Here is an 18,419-nt window from a genome sequence, read left to right as displayed (position 1 = left end):
TGCAAATCTCTATATCTGGATACGGAATGACTGAAAAAAGTTATGTCTCCAGTGTCAAAATGTGTGTAATGCACTAGTAATTCATTTCCTTTATTGACCAGTGAGGTAGCCATGTATGGAGGTGCTGTAGAGTGAAAATCAAGTTTCAAATGGCAGTGATCCATGTGCCTGGATAGCTCAGTCGGTAGAGCATCAGACTTTTAATCTGAGGGTCCAGGGTTCAAGTCCCTGTTCAGGCGTACCTTTGCTTCTTTTACAAAAAATTAAGCAGGAAATATGAATTGCTCATTCTAATATGTGCTATTTCTGATGGCATCGCAACCTTGGGCAATATGACTCTAAGGTAGTGGAGTCCAGAGTTCTTGGATGCTTTGCCAACATATGAAGCCTGACTGTGCTTCTAAATAGCATGAAATAGCAATCTTTGTACAAAGTTTTAATATTGGGGAGACAGATTGGTCGAAAAAAAGCAGACAGGCGCTGCTGAGATTCGAACTCAGGATCTCCTGTTTACTAGACAGGCGCTTTAACCAACTAAGCCACAGCACCTTTTTTGCATCTGGTCTCCTTTCCTTCCTCATGTAATCATTTAGAAGTGAAATCCACTTTTTTAAGGCTGGGCTTCTGTTGCAATATAACTTTTCAAAATGTTTTCCAATTGACTGAAACTCCATTGCACAAAACAAGCATGTCATTAATCGTCGATTTAGAGTGGACTGCATTGCCCAGTGTGTGCATTGAGGAGCACATGTTCGTCTTTACTGGGGAGCAAGTTTGCACTCATGAATGTGGCAAAACATTCAAATCCGTAAGTGGGTGAACATTAAAGTCCTAGATGCTGCAAATCTCTATATCTGGATACGGAATGACTGAAAAAAGTTATGTCTCCAGTGTCGAAATGTGTGTAATGCACTAGTAATTCATTTCCTTTATTGACCAGTGAGGTAGCCATGTATGGAGGTGCTGTAGAGTGAAAATCAAGTTTCAAATGGGCAGTGATCCCTGTGCCTGGATAGCTCAGTGGGTAGAGCATCAGACTTTTAATCTGAGGGTCCAGGGTTCAAGTCCCTGTTCAGGCGTACCTTTGCTTCTTTTACAAAAAATTAAGCAGGAAATATGAATTGCTCATTCTAATATGTGCTGTTTCTGATGGCATCGCAACCTTGGGCAATATGACTCTAAGGTAGTGGAGTCCAGAGTTCTTGGATGCTTTGCCAACATTTCAAGCCTGACTGTGCTTCTAAATAGCATGAAATAGCAATCTTTGTACAAAGTTTTAATATTGGGGAGACAGATTGGTCGAAAAAAAAGCAGACAGGCGCTGCTGAGATTCGAACTCAGGATCTCCTGTTTACTAGACAGGCGCTTTAACCAACTAAGCCACAGCCCCTTTTTTGCATCTGGTCTCCTTTCCTTCCTCATGTAATCAATCAGAAGTGAAATCCACTTTTTTAAGGCTGGGCTTCTGTTGCAATATAACTTTTCAAAATGTTTTCCAATTGACTGAAACTCCATTGCACAAAACGAGCATGTCATTAATCGTCGATTTAGAGTGGACTGCATTGCCCAGTGTGTGCATTGAGGAGCACATGTTCGTCTTTACTGGGGAGCAAGTTTGCACTCATGAATGTGGCAAAACATTCAAATCCGTAAGTGGGTGAACATTAAAGTCCTAGATGCTGCAAATCTCTATATCTGGATACGGAATGACTGAAAAAAGTTATGTCTCCAGTGTCAAAATGTGTGTAATGCACTAGTAATTCATTTCCTTTATTGACCAGTGAGGTAGCCATGTATGGAGGTGCTGTAGAGTGAAAATCAAGTTTCAAATGGGCAGTGATCCCTGTGCCTGGATAGCTCAGTCGGTAGAGCATCAGACTTTTAATCTGAGGGTCCAGGGTTCAAGTCCCTGTTCAGGTGTACCTTTGCTTCTTTTACAAAAAATTAAGCAGGAAATATGAATTGCTCATTCTAATATGTGCTATTTCTGATGGCATCGCAACCTTGGGCAATATGACTCTAAGGTAGTGGAGTCCAGAGTTCTTGGATGCTTTGCCAACATATCCAAGCCTGACTGTGCTTCTAAATAGCATGAAATAGCAATCTTTGTACAAAGTTTTAATATTGGGGAGACAGATTGGTCGAAAAAAAGCAGACAGGCGCTGCTGAGATTCTAACTCAGGATCTCCTGTTTACTAGACAGGCGCTTTAACCAACTAAGCCACAGCACCTTTTTTGCATCTGGTCTCCTTTCCTTCCTCGTGTAATCATTTAGAAGTGAAATCCACTTTTTTAAGGCTGGGCTTCTGTTGCAATATAACTTTTCAAAATGTTTTCCAATTGACTGAAACTCCATTGCACAAAACGAGCATGTCATTAATCGTCGATTTAGAGTGGACTGCATTGCCCAGTGTGTGCATTGAGGAGCACATGTTCGTATTTACTGGGGAGCAAGTTTGCACTCATGAATGTGGCAAAACATTCAAATCCGTAAGTGGGTGAACATTAAAGTCCTAGATGCTGCAAATCTCTATATCTGGATACGGAATGACTGAAAAAAGTTATGTCTCCAGTGTCAAAATGTGTGTAATGCACTAGTAATTCATTTCCTTTATTGACCAGTGAGGTAGCCATGTATGGAGGTGCTGTAGAGTGAAAATCAAGTTTCAAATGGCAGTGATCCATGTGCATGGATAGCTCAGTCGGTAGAGCATCAGGCTTTTAATCTGAGGGTCCAGGGTTCAAGTCCCTGTTCAGGCGTACCTTTGCTTCTTTTACAAAAAATTAAGCAGGAAATATGAATTGCTCATTCTAATATGTGCTATTTCTGATGGCATCGCAACCTTGGGCAATATGACTCTAAGGTAGTGGAGTCCAGAATTCTTGGATGCTTTGCCAACATTTCAAGCCTGACTGTGCTTCTAAATAGCATGAAATAGCAATCTTTGTACAAAGTTTTAATATTGGGGAGACAGATTGGTCGAAAAAAAAGCAGACAGGCGCTGCTGAGATTCGAACTCAGGATCTCCTGTTTACTAGACAGGCGCTTTAACCAACTAAGCCACAGCACCTTTTTTGCATCTGGTCTCCTTTCCTTCCTCATGTAATCATTTAGAAGTGAAATCCACTTTTTTAAGGCTGGGCTTCTGTTGCAATATAACTTTTCAAAATGTTTTCCAATTGACTGAAACTCCATTGCACAAAACGAGCATGTCATTAATCGTCGATTTAGAGTGGACTGCATTGCCCAGTGTGTGCATTGAGGAGCACATGTTCGTCTTTACTGGGGAGCAAGTTTGCACTCATGAATGTGGCAAAACATTCAAATCCGTAAGTGGGTGAACATTAAAGTCCTAGATGCTGCAAATCTCTATATCTGGATACGGAATGACTGAAAAAAGTTATGTCTCCAGTGTCAAAATGTGTGTAATGCACTAGTAATTCATTTCCTTTATTGACCAGTGAGGTAGCCATGTATGGAGGTGCTGTAGAGTGAAAATCAATTTTCAAATGGGCAGTGATCCCTGTGCCTGGATAGCTCAGTCGGTAGAGCATCAGACTTTTAATCTGAGGGTCCAGGGTTCAAGTCCCTGTTCAGGCGTACCTTTGCTTCTTTTACAAAAAATTAAGCAGGAAATATGAATTGCTCATTCTAATATGTGCTGTTTCTGATGGCATCGCAACCTTGGGCAATATGACTCTAAGGTAGTGGAGTCCAGAGTTCTTGGATGCTTTGCCAACATTTCAAGCCTGACTGTGCTTCTAAATAGCATGAAATAGCAATCTTTGTACAAAGTTTTAATATTGGGGAGACAGATTGGTCGAAAAAAAAGCAGACAGGCGCTGCTGAGATTCGAACTCAGGATCTCCTGTTTACTAGACAGGCGCTTTAACCAACTAAGCCACAGCCCCTTTTTTGCATCTGGTCTCCTTTCCTTCCTCATGTAATCAATCAGAAGTGAAATCCACTTTTTTAAGGCTGGGCTTCTGTTGCAATATAAATTTTCAAAATGTTTTCCAATTGACTGAAACTCCATTGCACAAAACGAGCATGTCATTAATCGTCGATTTAGAGTGGACTGCATTGCCCAGTGTGTGCATTGAGGAGCACATGTTCGTCTTTACTGGGGAGCAAGTTTGCACTCATGAATGTGGCAAAACATTCAAATCCGTAAGTGGGTGAACATTAAAGTCCTAGATGCTGCAAATCTCTATATCTGGATACGGAATGACTGAAAAAAGTTATGTCTCCAGTGTCAAAATGTGTGTAATGCACTAGTAATTCATTTCCTTTATTGACCAGTGAGGTAGCCATGTATGGAGGTGCTGTAGAGTGAAAATCAAGTTTCAAATGGGCAGAGATCCCTGTGACTGGATAGCTCAGTCGGTAGAGCATCAGACTTTTAATCTGAGGGTCCAGGGTTCAAGTCCCTGTTCAGGCGTACCTTTGCTTCTTTTACAAAAAATTAAGCAGGAAATATGAATTGCTCATTCTAATATGTGCTATTTCTGATGGCATCGCAACCTTGGGCAATATGACTCTAAGGTAGTGGAGTCCAGAGTTCTTGGATGCTTTGCCAACATATCAAGCCTGACTGTGCTTCTAAATAGCATGAAATAGCAATCTTTGTACAAAGTTTTAATATTGGGGAGACAGATTGGTCGAAAAAAAGCAGACATGCGCTGCTGAGATTCTAACTCAGGATCTCCTGTTTACTATACAGGCGCTTTAACCAACTAAGCCACAGCACCTTTTTTGCATCTGGTCTCCTTTCCTTCCTCGTGTAATCATTTAGAAGTGAAATCCACTTTTTTAAGGCTGGGCTTCTGTTGCAATATAACTTTTCAAAATGTTTTCCAATTGACTGAAACTCCATTGCACAAAACGAGCATGTCATTAATCGTCGATTTAGAGTGGACTGCATTGCCCAGTGTGTGCATTGAGGAGCGCATGTTCGTATTTACTGGGGAGCAAGTTTGCACTCATGAATGTGGCAAAACATTCAAATCCGTAAGTGGGTGAACATTAAAGTCCTAGATGCTGCAAATCTCTATATCTGGATACGGAATGACTGAAAAAAGTTATGTCTCCAGTGTCAAAATGTGTGTAATGCACTAGTAATTCATTTCCTTTATTGACCAGTGAGGTAGCCATGTATGGAGGTGCTGTAGAGTGAAAATCAAGTTTCAAATGGCAGTGGTCCATGTGCATGGATAGCTCAGTCGGTAGAGCATCAGACTTTTAATCTGAGGGTCCAGGGTTCAAGTCCCTGTTCAGGCGTACCTTTGCTTCTTTTACAAAAAATTAAGCAGGAAATATGAATTGCTCATTCTAATATGTGCTATTTCTGATGGCATCGCAACCTTGGGCAATATGACTCTAAGGTAGTGGAGTCCAGAGTTCTTGGATGCTTTGCCAACATATCAAGCCTGACTGTGCTTCTAAATAGCATGAAATAGCAATCTTTGTACAAAGTTTTAATATTGGGGAGACAGATTGGTCGAAAAAAAGCAGACAGGCGCTGCTGAGATTCTAACTCAGGATCTCCTGTTTACTAGACAGGCGCTTTAACCAACTAAGCCACAGCACCTTTTTTGCATCTGGTCTCCTTTCCTTCCTCATGTAATCATTTAGAAGTGAAATCCACTTTTTTAAGGCTGGGCTTCTGTTGCAATATAACTTTTCAAAATGTTTTCCAATTGACTGAAACTCCATTGCACAAAACGAGCATGTCATTAATCGTCGATTTAGAGTGGACTGCATTGCCCAGTGTGTGCATTGAGGAGCACATGTTCGTATTTACTGGGGAGCAAGTTTGCACTCATGAATGTGGCAAAACATTCAAATCCGTAAGTGGGTGAACATTAAAGTCCTAGATGCTGCAAATCTCTATATCTGGATACGGAATGACTGAAAAAAGTTATGTCTCCAGTGTCAAAATGTGTGTAATGCACTAGTAATTCATTTCCTTTATTGACCAGTGAGGTAGCCATGTATGGAGGTGCTGTAGAGTGAAAATCAAGTTTCAAATGGCAGTGATCCATGTGCCTGGATAGCTCAGTCGGTAGAGCATCAGACTTTTAATCTGAGGGTCCAGGGTTCAAGTCCCTGTTCAGGCGTACCTTTGCTTCTTTTACAAAAAATTAAGCAGGAAATATGAATTGCTCATTCTAATATGTGCTATTTCTGATGGCATCGCAACCTTGGGCAATATGACTCTAAGGTAGTGGAGTCCAGAGTTCTTGGATGCTTTGCCAACATATGAAGCCTGACTGTGCTTCTAAATAGCATGAAATAGCAATCTTTGTACAAAGTTTTAATATTGGGGAGACAGATTGGTCGAAAAAAAGCAGACAGGCGCTGCTGAGATTCGAACTCAGGATCTCCTGTTTACTAGACAGGCGCTTTAACCAACTAAGCCACAGCACCTTTTTTGCATCTGGTCTCCTTTCCTTCCTCATGTAATCATTTAGAAGTGAAATCCACTTTTTTAAGGCTGGGCTTCTGTTGCAATATAACTTTTCAAAATGTTTTCCAATTGACTGAAACTCCATTGCACAAAACAAGCATGTCATTAATCGTCGATTTAGAGTGGACTGCATTGCCCAGTGTGTGCATTGAGGAGCACATGTTCGTCTTTACTGGGGAGCAAGTTTGCACTCATGAATGTGGCAAAACATTCAAATCCGTAAGTGGGTGAACATTAAAGTCCTAGATGCTGCAAATCTCTATATCTGGATACGGAATGACTGAAAAAAGTTATGTCTCCAGTGTCGAAATGTGTGTAATGCACTAGTAATTCATTTCCTTTATTGACCAGTGAGGTAGCCATGTATGGAGGTGCTGTAGAGTGAAAATCAAGTTTCAAATGGGCAGTGATCCCTGTGCCTGGATAGCTCAGTGGGTAGAGCATCAGACTTTTAATCTGAGGGTCCAGGGTTCAAGTCCCTGTTCAGGCGTACCTTTGCTTCTTTTACAAAAAATTAAGCAGGAAATATGAATTGCTCATTCTAATATGTGCTGTTTCTGATGGCATCGCAACCTTGGGCAATATGACTCTAAGGTAGTGGAGTCCAGAGTTCTTGGATGCTTTGCCAACATTTCAAGCCTGACTGTGCTTCTAAATAGCATGAAATAGCAATCTTTGTACAAAGTTTTAATATTGGGGAGACAGATTGGTCGAAAAAAAAGCAGACAGGCGCTGCTGAGATTCGAACTCAGGATCTCCTGTTTACTAGACAGGCGCTTTAACCAACTAAGCCACAGCCCCTTTTTTGCATCTGGTCTCCTTTCCTTCCTCATGTAATCAATCAGAAGTGAAATCCACTTTTTTAAGGCTGGGCTTCTGTTGCAATATAACTTTTCAAAATGTTTTCCAATTGACTGAAACTCCATTGCACAAAACGAGCATGTCATTAATCGTCGATTTAGAGTGGACTGCATTGCCCAGTGTGTGCATTGAGGAGCACATGTTCGTCTTTACTGGGGAGCAAGTTTGCACTCATGAATGTGGCAAAACATTCAAATCCGTAAGTGGGTGAACATTAAAGTCCTAGATGCTGCAAATCTCTATATCTGGATACGGAATGACTGAAAAAAGTTATGTCTCCAGTGTCAAAATGTGTGTAATGCACTAGTAATTCATTTCCTTTATTGACCAGTGAGGTAGCCATGTATGGAGGTGCTGTAGAGTGAAAATCAAGTTTCAAATGGGCAGTGATCCCTGTGCCTGGATAGCTCAGTCGGTAGAGCATCAGACTTTTAATCTGAGGGTCCAGGGTTCAAGTCCCTGTTCAGGTGTACCTTTGCTTCTTTTACAAAAAATTAAGCAGGAAATATGAATTGCTCATTCTAATATGTGCTATTTCTGATGGCATCGCAACCTTGGGCAATATGACTCTAAGGTAGTGGAGTCCAGAGTTCTTGGATGCTTTGCCAACATATCCAAGCCTGACTGTGCTTCTAAATAGCATGAAATAGCAATCTTTGTACAAAGTTTTAATATTGGGGAGACAGATTGGTCGAAAAAAAGCAGACAGGCGCTGCTGAGATTCTAACTCAGGATCTCCTGTTTACTAGACAGGCGCTTTAACCAACTAAGCCACAGCACCTTTTTTGCATCTGGTCTCCTTTCCTTCCTCGTGTAATCATTTAGAAGTGAAATCCACTTTTTTAAGGCTGGGCTTCTGTTGCAATATAACTTTTCAAAATGTTTTCCAATTGACTGAAACTCCATTGCACAAAACGAGCATGTCATTAATCGTCGATTTAGAGTGGACTGCATTGCCCAGTGTGTGCATTGAGGAGCACATGTTCGTATTTACTGGGGAGCAAGTTTGCACTCATGAATGTGGCAAAACATTCAAATCCGTAAGTGGGTGAACATTAAAGTCCTAGATGCTGCAAATCTCTATATCTGGATACGGAATGACTGAAAAAAGTTATGTCTCCAGTGTCAAAATGTGTGTAATGCACTAGTAATTCATTTCCTTTATTGACCAGTGAGGTAGCCATGTATGGAGGTGCTGTAGAGTGAAAATCAAGTTTCAAATGGCAGTGATCCATGTGCATGGATAGCTCAGTCGGTAGAGCATCAGGCTTTTAATCTGAGGGTCCAGGGTTCAAGTCCCTGTTCAGGCGTACCTTTGCTTCTTTTACAAAAAATTAAGCAGGAAATATGAATTGCTCATTCTAATATGTGCTATTTCTGATGGCATCGCAACCTTGGGCAATATGACTCTAAGGTAGTGGAGTCCAGAATTCTTGGATGCTTTGCCAACATTTCAAGCCTGACTGTGCTTCTAAATAGCATGAAATAGCAATCTTTGTACAAAGTTTTAATATTGGGGAGACAGATTGGTCGAAAAAAAAGCAGACAGGCGCTGCTGAGATTCGAACTCAGGATCTCCTGTTTACTAGACAGGCGCTTTAACCAACTAAGCCACAGCACCTTTTTTGCATCTGGTCTCCTTTCCTTCCTCATGTAATCATTTAGAAGTGAAATCCACTTTTTTAAGGCTGGGCTTCTGTTGCAATATAACTTTTCAAAATGTTTTCCAATTGACTGAAACTCCATTGCACAAAACGAGCATGTCATTAATCGTCGATTTAGAGTGGACTGCATTGCCCAGTGTGTGCATTGAGGAGCACATGTTCGTCTTTACTGGGGAGCAAGTTTGCACTCATGAATGTGGCAAAACATTCAAATCCGTAAGTGGGTGAACATTAAAGTCCTAGATGCTGCAAATCTCTATATCTGGATACGGAATGACTGAAAAAAGTTATGTCTCCAGTGTCAAAATGTGTGTAATGCACTAGTAATTCATTTCCTTTATTGACCAGTGAGGTAGCCATGTATGGAGGTGCTGTAGAGTGAAAATCAAGTTTCAAATGGGCAGTGATCCCTGTGCCTGGATAGCTCAGTCGGTAGAGCATCAGACTTTTAATCTGAGGGTCCAGGGTTCAAGTCCCTGTTCAGGCGTACCTTTGCTTCTTTTACAAAAAATTAAGCAGGAAATATGAATTGCTCATTCTAATATGTGCTGTTTCTGATGGCATCGCAACCTTGGGCAATATGACTCTAAGGTAGTGGAGTCCAGAGTTCTTGGATGCTTTGCCAACATTTCAAGCCTGACTGTGCTTCTAAATAGCATGAAATAGCAATCTTTGTACAAAGTTTTAATATTGGGGAGACAGATTGGTCGAAAAAAAAGCAGACAGGCGCTGCTGAGATTCGAACTCAGGATCTCCTGTTTACTAGACAGGCGCTTTAACCAACTAAGCCACAGCCCCTTTTTTGCATCTGGTCTCCTTTCCTTCCTCATGTAATCAATCAGAAGTGAAATCCACTTTTTTAAGGCTGGGCTTCTGTTGCAATATAAATTTTCAAAATGTTTTCCAATTGACTGAAACTCCATTGCACAAAACGAGCATGTCATTAATCGTCGATTTAGAGTGGACTGCATTGCCCAGTGTGTGCATTGAGGAGCACATGTTCGTCTTTACTGGGGAGCAAGTTTGCACTCATGAATGTGGCAAAACATTCAAATCCGTAAGTGGGTGAACATTAAAGTCCTAGATGCTGCAAATCTCTACATCTGGATACGGAATGACTGAAAAAAGTTATGTCTCCAGTGTCAAAATGTGTGTAATGCACTAGTAATTCATTTCCTTTATTGACCAGTGAGGTAGCCATGTATGGAGGTGCTGTAGAGTGAAAATCAAGTTTCAAATGGGCAGTGATCGCTGTGACTGGATAGCTCAGTCGGTAGAGCATCAGACTTTTAATCTGAGGGTCCAGGGTTCAAGTCCCTGTTCAGGCGTACCTTTGCTTCTTTTACAAAAAATTAAGCAGGAAATATGAATTGCTCATTCTAATATGTGCTATTTCTGATGGCATCCCAACCTTGGGCAATATGACTCTAAGGTAGTGGAGTCCAGAGTTCTTGGATGCTTTGCCAACATATCAAGCCTGACTGTGCTTCTAAATAGCATGAAATAGCAATCTTTGTACAAAGTTTTAATATTGGGGAGACAGATTGGTCGAAAAAAAGCAGACATGCGCTGCTGAGATTCTAACTCAGGATCTCCTGTTTACTATACAGGCGCTTTAACCAACTAAGCCACAGCACCTTTTTTGCATCTGGTCTCCTTTCCTTCCTCGTGTAATCATTTAGAAGTGAAATCCACTTTTTTAAGGCTGGGCTTCTGTTGCAATATAACTTTTCAAAATGTTTTCCAATTGACTGAAACTCCATTGCACAAAACGAGCATGTCATTAATCGTCGATTTAGAGTGGACTGCATTGCCCAGTGTGTGCATTGAGGAGCGCATGTTCGTATTTACTGGGGAGCAAGTTTGCACTCATGAATGTGGCAAAACATTCAAATCCGTAAGTGGGTGAACATTAAAGTCCTAGATGCTGCAAATCTCTATATCTGGATACGGAATGACTGAAAAAAGTTATGTCTCCAGTGTCAAAATGTGTGTAATGCACTAGTAATTCATTTCCTTTATTGACCAGTGAGGTAGCCATGTATGGAGGTGCTGTAGAGTGAAAATCAAGTTTCAAATGGCAGTGGTCCATGTGCATGGATAGCTCAGTCGGTAGAGCATCAGACTTTTAATCTGAGGGTCCAGGGTTCAAGTCCCTGTTCAGGCGTACCTTTGCTTCTTTTACAAAAAATTAAGCAGGAAATATGAATTGCTCATTCTAATATGTGCTATTTCTGATGGCATCGCAACCTTGGGCAATATGACTCTAAGGTAGTGGAGTCCAGAGTTCTTGGATGCTTTGCCAACATATCAAGCCTGACTGTGCTTCTAAATAGCATGAAATAGCAATCTTTGTACAAAGTTTTAATATTGGGGAGACAGATTGGTCGAAAAAAAGCAGACAGGCGCTGCTGAGATTCTAACTCAGGATCTCCTGTTTACTAGACAGGCGCTTTAACCAACTAAGCCACAGCACCTTTTTTGCATCTGGTCTCCTTTCCTTCCTCATGTAATCATTTAGAAGTGAAATCCACTTTTTTAAGGCTGGGCTTCTGTTGCAATATAACTTTTCAAAATGTTTTCCAATTGACTGAAACTCCATTGCACAAAACGAGCATGTCATTAATCGTCGATTTAGAGTGGACTGCATTGCCCAGTGTGTGCATTGAGGAGCACATGTTCGTATTTACTGGGGAGCAAGTTTGCACTCATGAATGTGGCAAAACATTCAAATCCGTAAGTGGGTGAACATTAAAGTCCTAGATGCTGCAAATCTCTATATCTGGATACGGAATGACTGAAAAAAGTTATGTCTCCAGTGTCAAAATGTGTGTAATGCACTAGTAATTCATTTCCTTTATTGACCAGTGAGGTAGCCATGTATGGAGGTGCTGTAGAGTGAAAATCAAGTTTCAAATGGCAGTGATCCATGTGCCTGGATAGCTCAGTCGGTAGAGCATCAGACTTTTAATCTGAGGGTCCAGGGTTCAAGTCCCTGTTCAGGCGTACCTTTGCTTCTTTTACAAAAAATTAAGCAGGAAATATGAATTGCTCATTCTAATATGTGCTATTTCTGATGGCATCGCAACCTTGGGCAATATGACTCTAAGGTAGTGGAGTCCAGAGTTCTTGGATGCTTTGCCAACATATGAAGCCTGACTGTGCTTCTAAATAGCATGAAATAGCAATCTTTGTACAAAGTTTTAATATTGGGGAGACAGATTGGTCGAAAAAAAGCAGACAGGCGCTGCTGAGATTCGAACTCAGGATCTCCTGTTTACTAGACAGGCGCTTTAACCAACTAAGCCACAGCACCTTTTTTGCATCTGGTCTCCTTTCCTTCCTCATGTAATCATTTAGAAGTGAAATCCACTTTTTTAAGGCTGGGCTTCTGTTGCAATATAACTTTTCAAAATGTTTTCCAATTGACTGAAACTCCATTGCACAAAACAAGCATGTCATTAATCGTCGATTTAGAGTGGACTGCATTGCCCAGTGTGTGCATTGAGGAGCACATGTTCGTCTTTACTGGGGAGCAAGTTTGCACTCATGAATGTGGCAAAACATTCAAATCCGTAAGTGGGTGAACATTAAAGTCCTAGATGCTGCAAATCTCTATATCTGGATACGGAATGACTGAAAAAAGTTATGTCTCCAGTGTCGAAATGTGTGTAATGCACTAGTAATTCATTTCCTTTATTGACCAGTGAGGTAGCCATGTATGGAGGTGCTGTAGAGTGAAAATCAAGTTTCAAATGGGCAGTGATCCCTGTGCCTGGATAGCTCAGTGGGTAGAGCATCAGACTTTTAATCTGAGGGTCCAGGGTTCAAGTCCCTGTTCAGGCGTACCTTTGCTTCTTTTACAAAAAATTAAGCAGGAAATATGAATTGCTCATTCTAATATGTGCTGTTTCTGATGGCATCGCAACCTTGGGCAATATGACTCTAAGGTAGTGGAGTCCAGAGTTCTTGGATGCTTTGCCAACATTTCAAGCCTGACTGTGCTTCTAAATAGCATGAAATAGCAATCTTTGTACAAAGTTTTAATATTGGGAGACAGATTGGTCGAAAAAAAAGCAGACAGGCGCTGCTGAGATTCGAACTCAGGATCTCCTGTTTACTAGACAGGCGCTTTAACCAACTAAGCCACAGCCCCTTTTTTGCATCTGGTCTCCTTTCCTTCCTCATGTAATCAATCAGAAGTGAAATCCACTTTTTTAAGGCTGGGCTTCTGTTGCAATATAACTTTTCAAAATGTTTTCCAATTGACTGAAACTCCATTGCACAAAACGAGCATGTCATTAATCGTCGATTTAGAGTGGACTGCATTGCCCAGTGTGTGCATTGAGGAGCACATGTTCGTCTTTACTGGGGAGCAAGTTTGCACTCATGAATGTGGCAAAACATTCAAATCCGTAAGTGGGTGAACATTAAAGTCCTAGATGCTGCAAATCTCTATATCTGGATACGGAATGACTGAAAAAAGTTATGTCTCCAGTGTCAAAATGTGTGTAATGCACTAGTAATTCATTTCCTTTATTGACCAGTGAGGTAGCCATGTATGGAGGTGCTGTAGAGTGAAAATCAAGTTTCAAATGGGCAGTGATCCCTGTGCCTGGATAGCTCAGTCGGTAGAGCATCAGACTTTTAATCTGAGGGTCCAGGGTTCAAGTCCCTGTTCAGGTGTACCTTTGCTTCTTTTACAAAAAATTAAGCAGGAAATATGAATTGCTCATTCTAATATGTGCTATTTCTGATGGCATCGCAACCTTGGGCAATATGACTCTAAGGTAGTGGAGTCCAGAGTTCTTGGATGCTTTGCCAACATATCCAAGCCTGACTGTGCTTCTAAATAGCATGAAATAGCAATCTTTGTACAAAGTTTTAATATTGGGGAGACAGATTGGTCGAAAAAAAGCAGACAGGCGCTGCTGAGATTCTAACTCAGGATCTCCTGTTTACTAGACAGGCGCTTTAACCAACTAAGCCACAGCACCTTTTTTGCATCTGGTCTCCTTTCCTTCCTCGTGTAATCATTTAGAAGTGAAATCCACTTTTTTAAGGCTGGGCTTCTGTTGCAATATAACTTTTCAAAATGTTTTCCAATTGACTGAAACTCCATTGCACAAAACGAGCATGTCATTAATCGTCGATTTAGAGTGGACTGCATTGCCCAGTGTGTGCATTGAGGAGCACATGTTCGTATTTACTGGGGAGCAAGTTTGCACTCATGAATGTGGCAAAACATTCAAATCCGTAAGTGGGTGAACATTAAAGTCCTAGATGCTGCAAATCTCTATATCTGGATACGGAATGACTGAAAAAAGTTATGTCTCCAGTGTCAAAATGTGTGTAATGCACTAGTAATTCATTTCCTTTATTGACCAGTGAGGTAGCCATGTATGGAGGTGCTGTAGAGTGAAAATCAAGTTTCAAATGGCAGTGATCCATGTGCATGGATAGCTCAGTCGGTAGAGCATCAGACTTTTAATCTGAGGGGTCCAGGGTTCAAGTCCCTGTTCAGGCGTACCTTTGCTTCTTTTACAAAAAATTAAGCAGGAAATATGAATTGCTCATTCTAATATGTGCTATTTCTGATGGCATCGCAACCTTGGGCAATATGACTCTAAGGTAGTGGAGTCCAGAGTTCTTGGATGCTTTGCCAACATATCAAGCCTGACTGTGCTTCTAAATAGCATGAAATAGCAATCTTTGTACAAAGTTTTAATATTGGGGAGACAGATTGGTCGAAAAAAAGCAGACAGGCGCTGCTGAGATTCTAACTCAGGATCTCCTGTTTACTAGACAGGCGCTTTAACCAACTAAGCCACAGCACCTTTTTTGCATCTGGTCTCCTTTCCTTCCTCATGTAATCATTTAGAAGTGAAATCCACTTTTTTAAGGCTGGGCTTCTGTTGCAATATAACTTTTCAAAATGTTTTCCAATTGACTGAAACTCCATTGCACAAAACGAGCATGTCATTAATCGTCGATTTAGAGTGGACTGCATTGCCCAGTGTGTGCATTGAGGAGCACATGTTCGTATTTACTGGGGAGCAAGTTTGCACTCATGAATGTGGCAAAACATTCAAATCCGTAAGTGGGTGAACATTAAAGTCCTAGATGCTGCAAATCTCTATATCTGGATACGGAATGACTGAAAAAAGTTATGTCTCCAGTGTCAAAATGTGTGTAATGCACTAGTAATTCATTTCCTTTATTGACCAGTGAGGTAGCCATGTATGGAGGTGCTGTAGAGTGAAAATCAAGTTTCAAATGGCAGTGGTCCATGTGCATGGATAGCTCAGTCGGTAGAGCATCAGACTTTTAATCTGAGGGTCCAGGGTTCAAGTCCCTGTTCAGGCGTACCTTTGCTTCTTTTACAAAAAATTAAGCAGGAAATATGAATTGCTCATTCTAATATGTGCTATTTCTGATGGCATCGCAACCTTGGGCAATATGACTCTAAGGTAGTGGAGTCCAGAGTTCTTGGATGCTTTGCCAACATATCAAGCCTGACTGTGCTTCTAAATAGCATGAAATAGCAATCTTTGTACAAAGTTTTAATATTGGGGAGACAGATTGGTCGAAAAAAAGCAGACAGGCGCTGCTGAGATTCTAACTCAGGATCTCCTGTTTACTAGACAGGCGCTTTAACCAACTAAGCCACAGCACCTTTTTTGCATCTGGTCTCCTTTCCTTCCTCATGTAATCATTTAGAAGTGAAATCCACTTTTTTAAGGCTGGGCTTCTGTTGCAATATAACTTTTCAAAATGTTTTCCAATTGACTGAAACTCCATTGCACAAAACGAGCATGTCATTAATCGTCGATTTAGAGTGGACTGCATTGCCCAGTGTGTGCATTGAGGAGCACATGTTCGTATTTACTGGGGAGCAAGTTTGCACTCATGAATGTGGCAAAACATTCAAATCCGTAAGTGGGTGAACATTAAAGTCCTAGATGCTGCAAATCTCTATATCTGGATACGGAATGACTGAAAAAAGTTATGTCTCCAGTGTCAAAATGTGTGTAATGCACTAGTAATTCATTTCCTTTATTGACCAGTGAGGTAGCCATGTATGGAGGTGCTGTAGAGTGAAAATCAAGTTTCAAATGGCAGTGATCCATGTGCCTGGATAGCTCAGTCGGTAGAGCATCAGACTTTTAATCTGAGGGTCCAGGGTTCAAGTCCCTGTTCAGGCGTACCTTTGCTTCTTTTACAAAAAATTAAGCAGGAAATATGAATTGCTCATTCTAATATGTGCTATTTCTGATGGCATCGCAACCTTGGGCAATATGACTCTAAGGTAGTGGAGTCCAGAGTTCTTGGATGCTTTGCCAACATATGAAGCCTGACTGTGCTTCTAAATAGCATGAAATAGCAATCTTTGTACAAAGTTTTAATATTGGGGAGACAGATTGGTCGAAAAAAAGCAGACAGGCGCTGCTGAGATTCGAACTCAGGATCTCCTGTTTACTAGACAGGCGCTTTAACCAACTAAGCCACAGCACCTTTTTTGCATCTGGTCTCCTTTCCTTCCTCATGTAATCATTTAGAAGTGAAATCCACTTTTTTAAGGCTGGGCTTCTGTTGCAATATAACTTTTCAAAATGTTTTCCAATTGACTGAAACTCCATTGCACAAAACAAGCATGTCATTAATCGTCGATTTAGAGTGGACTGCATTGCCCAGTGTGTGCATTGAGGAGCACATGTTCGTCTTTACTGGGGAGCAAGTTTGCACTCATGAATGTGGCAAAACATTCAAATCCGTAAGTGGGTGAACATTAAAGTCCTAGATGCTGCAAATCTCTATATCTGGATACGGAATGACTGAAAAAAGTTATGTCTCCAGTGTCGAAATGTGTGTAATGCACTAGTAATTCATTTCCTTTATTGACCAGTGAGGTAGCCATGTATGGAGGTGCTGTAGAGTGAAAATCAAGTTTCAAATGGGCAGTGATCCCTGTGCCTGGATAGCTCAGTGGGTAGAGCATCAGACTTTTAATCTGAGGGTCCAGGGTTCAAGTCCCTGTTCAGGCGTACCTTTGCTTCTTTTACAAAAAATTAAGCAGGAAATATGAATTGCTCATTCTAATATGTGCTGTTTCTGATGGCATCGCAACCTTGGGCAATATGACTCTAAGGTAGTGGAGTCCAGAGTTCTTGGATGCTTTGCCAACATTTCAAGCCTGACTGTGCTTCTAAATAGCATGAAATAGCAATCTTTGTACAAAGTTTTAATATTGGGGAGACAGATTGGTCGAAAAAAAAGCAGACAGGCGCTGCTGAGATTCGAACTCAGGATCTCCTGTTTACTAGACAGGCGCTTTAACCAACTAAGCCACAGCCCCTTTTTTGCATCTGGTCTCCTTTCCTTCCTCATGTAATCAATCAGAAGTGAAATCCACTTTTTTAAGGCTGGGCTTCTGTTGCAATATAACTTTTCAAAATGTTTTCCAATTGACTGAAACTCCATTGCACAAAACGAGCATGTCATTAATCGTCGATTTAGAGTGGACTGCATTGCCCAGTGTGTGCATTGAGGAGCACATGTTCGTCTTTACTGGGGAGCAAGTTTGCACTCATGAATGTGGCAAAACATTCAAATCCGTAAGTGGGTGAACATTAAAGTCCTAGATGCTGCAAATCTCTATATCTGGATACGGAATGACTGAAAAAAGTTATGTCTCCAGTGTCAAAATGTGTGTAATGCACTAGTAATTCATTTCCTTTATTGACCAGTGAGGTAGCCATGTATGGAGGTGCTGTAGAGTGAAAATCAAGTTTCAAATGGGCAGTGATCCCTGTGCCTGGATAGCTCAGTCGGTAGAGCATCAGACTTTTAATCTGAGGGTCCAGGGTTCAAGTCCCTGTTCAGGTGTACCTTTGCTTCTTTTACAAAAAATTAAGCAGGAAATATGAATTGCTCATTCTAATATGTGCTATTTCTGATGGCATCGCAACCTTGGGCAATATGACTCTAAGGTAGTGGAGTCCAGAGTTCTTGGATGCTTTGCCAACATATCCAAGCCTGACTGTGCTTCTAAATAGCATGAAATAGCAATCTTTGTACAAAGTTTTAATATTGGGGAGACAGATTGGTCGAAAAAAAGCAGACAGGCGCTGCTGAGATTCTAACTCAGGATCTCCTGTTTACTAGACAGGCGCTTTAACCAACTAAGCCACAGCACCTTTTTTGCATCTGGTCTCCTTTCCTTCCTCGTGTAATCATTTAGAAGTGAAATCCACTTTTTTAAGGCTGGGCTTCTGTTGCAATATAACTTTTCAAAATGTTTTCCAATTGACTGAAACTCCATTGCACAAAACGAGCATGTCATTAATCGTCGATTTAGAGTGGACTGCATTGCCCAGTGTGTGCATTGAGGAGCACATGTTCGTATTTACTGGGGAGCAAGTTT

General features: G+C 41.1%; 6 non-coding genes across 6 annotated transcripts; all 6 read right to left on the bottom strand.

Annotated features, from left to right (window-relative positions):
* Positions 1-475: 475 nt before the first annotated feature.
* TRNAT-AGU (transfer RNA threonine (anticodon AGU)) lies at positions 476-549 on the bottom strand. Its single transcript has one exon. It is a non-coding gene; the product is annotated as a tRNA-Thr (tRNA).
* Positions 550-2,997: 2,448 nt separating this feature from the next.
* On the bottom strand, positions 2,998-3,071 carry TRNAT-AGU (transfer RNA threonine (anticodon AGU)). Its single transcript has one exon. It is a non-coding gene; the product is annotated as a tRNA-Thr (tRNA).
* Positions 3,072-6,356: 3,285 nt separating this feature from the next.
* On the bottom strand, positions 6,357-6,430 carry TRNAT-AGU (transfer RNA threonine (anticodon AGU)). Its single transcript has one exon. It is a non-coding gene; the product is annotated as a tRNA-Thr (tRNA).
* A 2,448-nt stretch (positions 6,431-8,878) lies between these two features.
* Positions 8,879-8,952, bottom strand: TRNAT-AGU (transfer RNA threonine (anticodon AGU)). The gene has a single exon. It is a non-coding gene; the product is annotated as a tRNA-Thr (tRNA).
* A 3,285-nt stretch (positions 8,953-12,237) lies between these two features.
* Positions 12,238-12,311, bottom strand: TRNAT-AGU (transfer RNA threonine (anticodon AGU)). Its single transcript has one exon. It is a non-coding gene; the product is annotated as a tRNA-Thr (tRNA).
* A 4,125-nt stretch (positions 12,312-16,436) lies between these two features.
* Positions 16,437-16,510, bottom strand: TRNAT-AGU (transfer RNA threonine (anticodon AGU)). Its single transcript has one exon. It is a non-coding gene; the product is annotated as a tRNA-Thr (tRNA).
* Positions 16,511-18,419: the final 1,909 nt, after the last annotated feature.

This window comes from Ambystoma mexicanum, unplaced genomic scaffold (assembly GCF_040938575.1).
Source record: "Ambystoma mexicanum isolate Mex_15411 unplaced genomic scaffold, UKY_AmexF1_1 Mex_scaf1, whole genome shotgun sequence".
Lineage (NCBI taxonomy): Eukaryota > Metazoa > Chordata > Amphibia > Caudata > Ambystomatidae > Ambystoma > Ambystoma mexicanum.
This window is presented reverse-complemented; position numbering and strand designations above follow the sequence as displayed.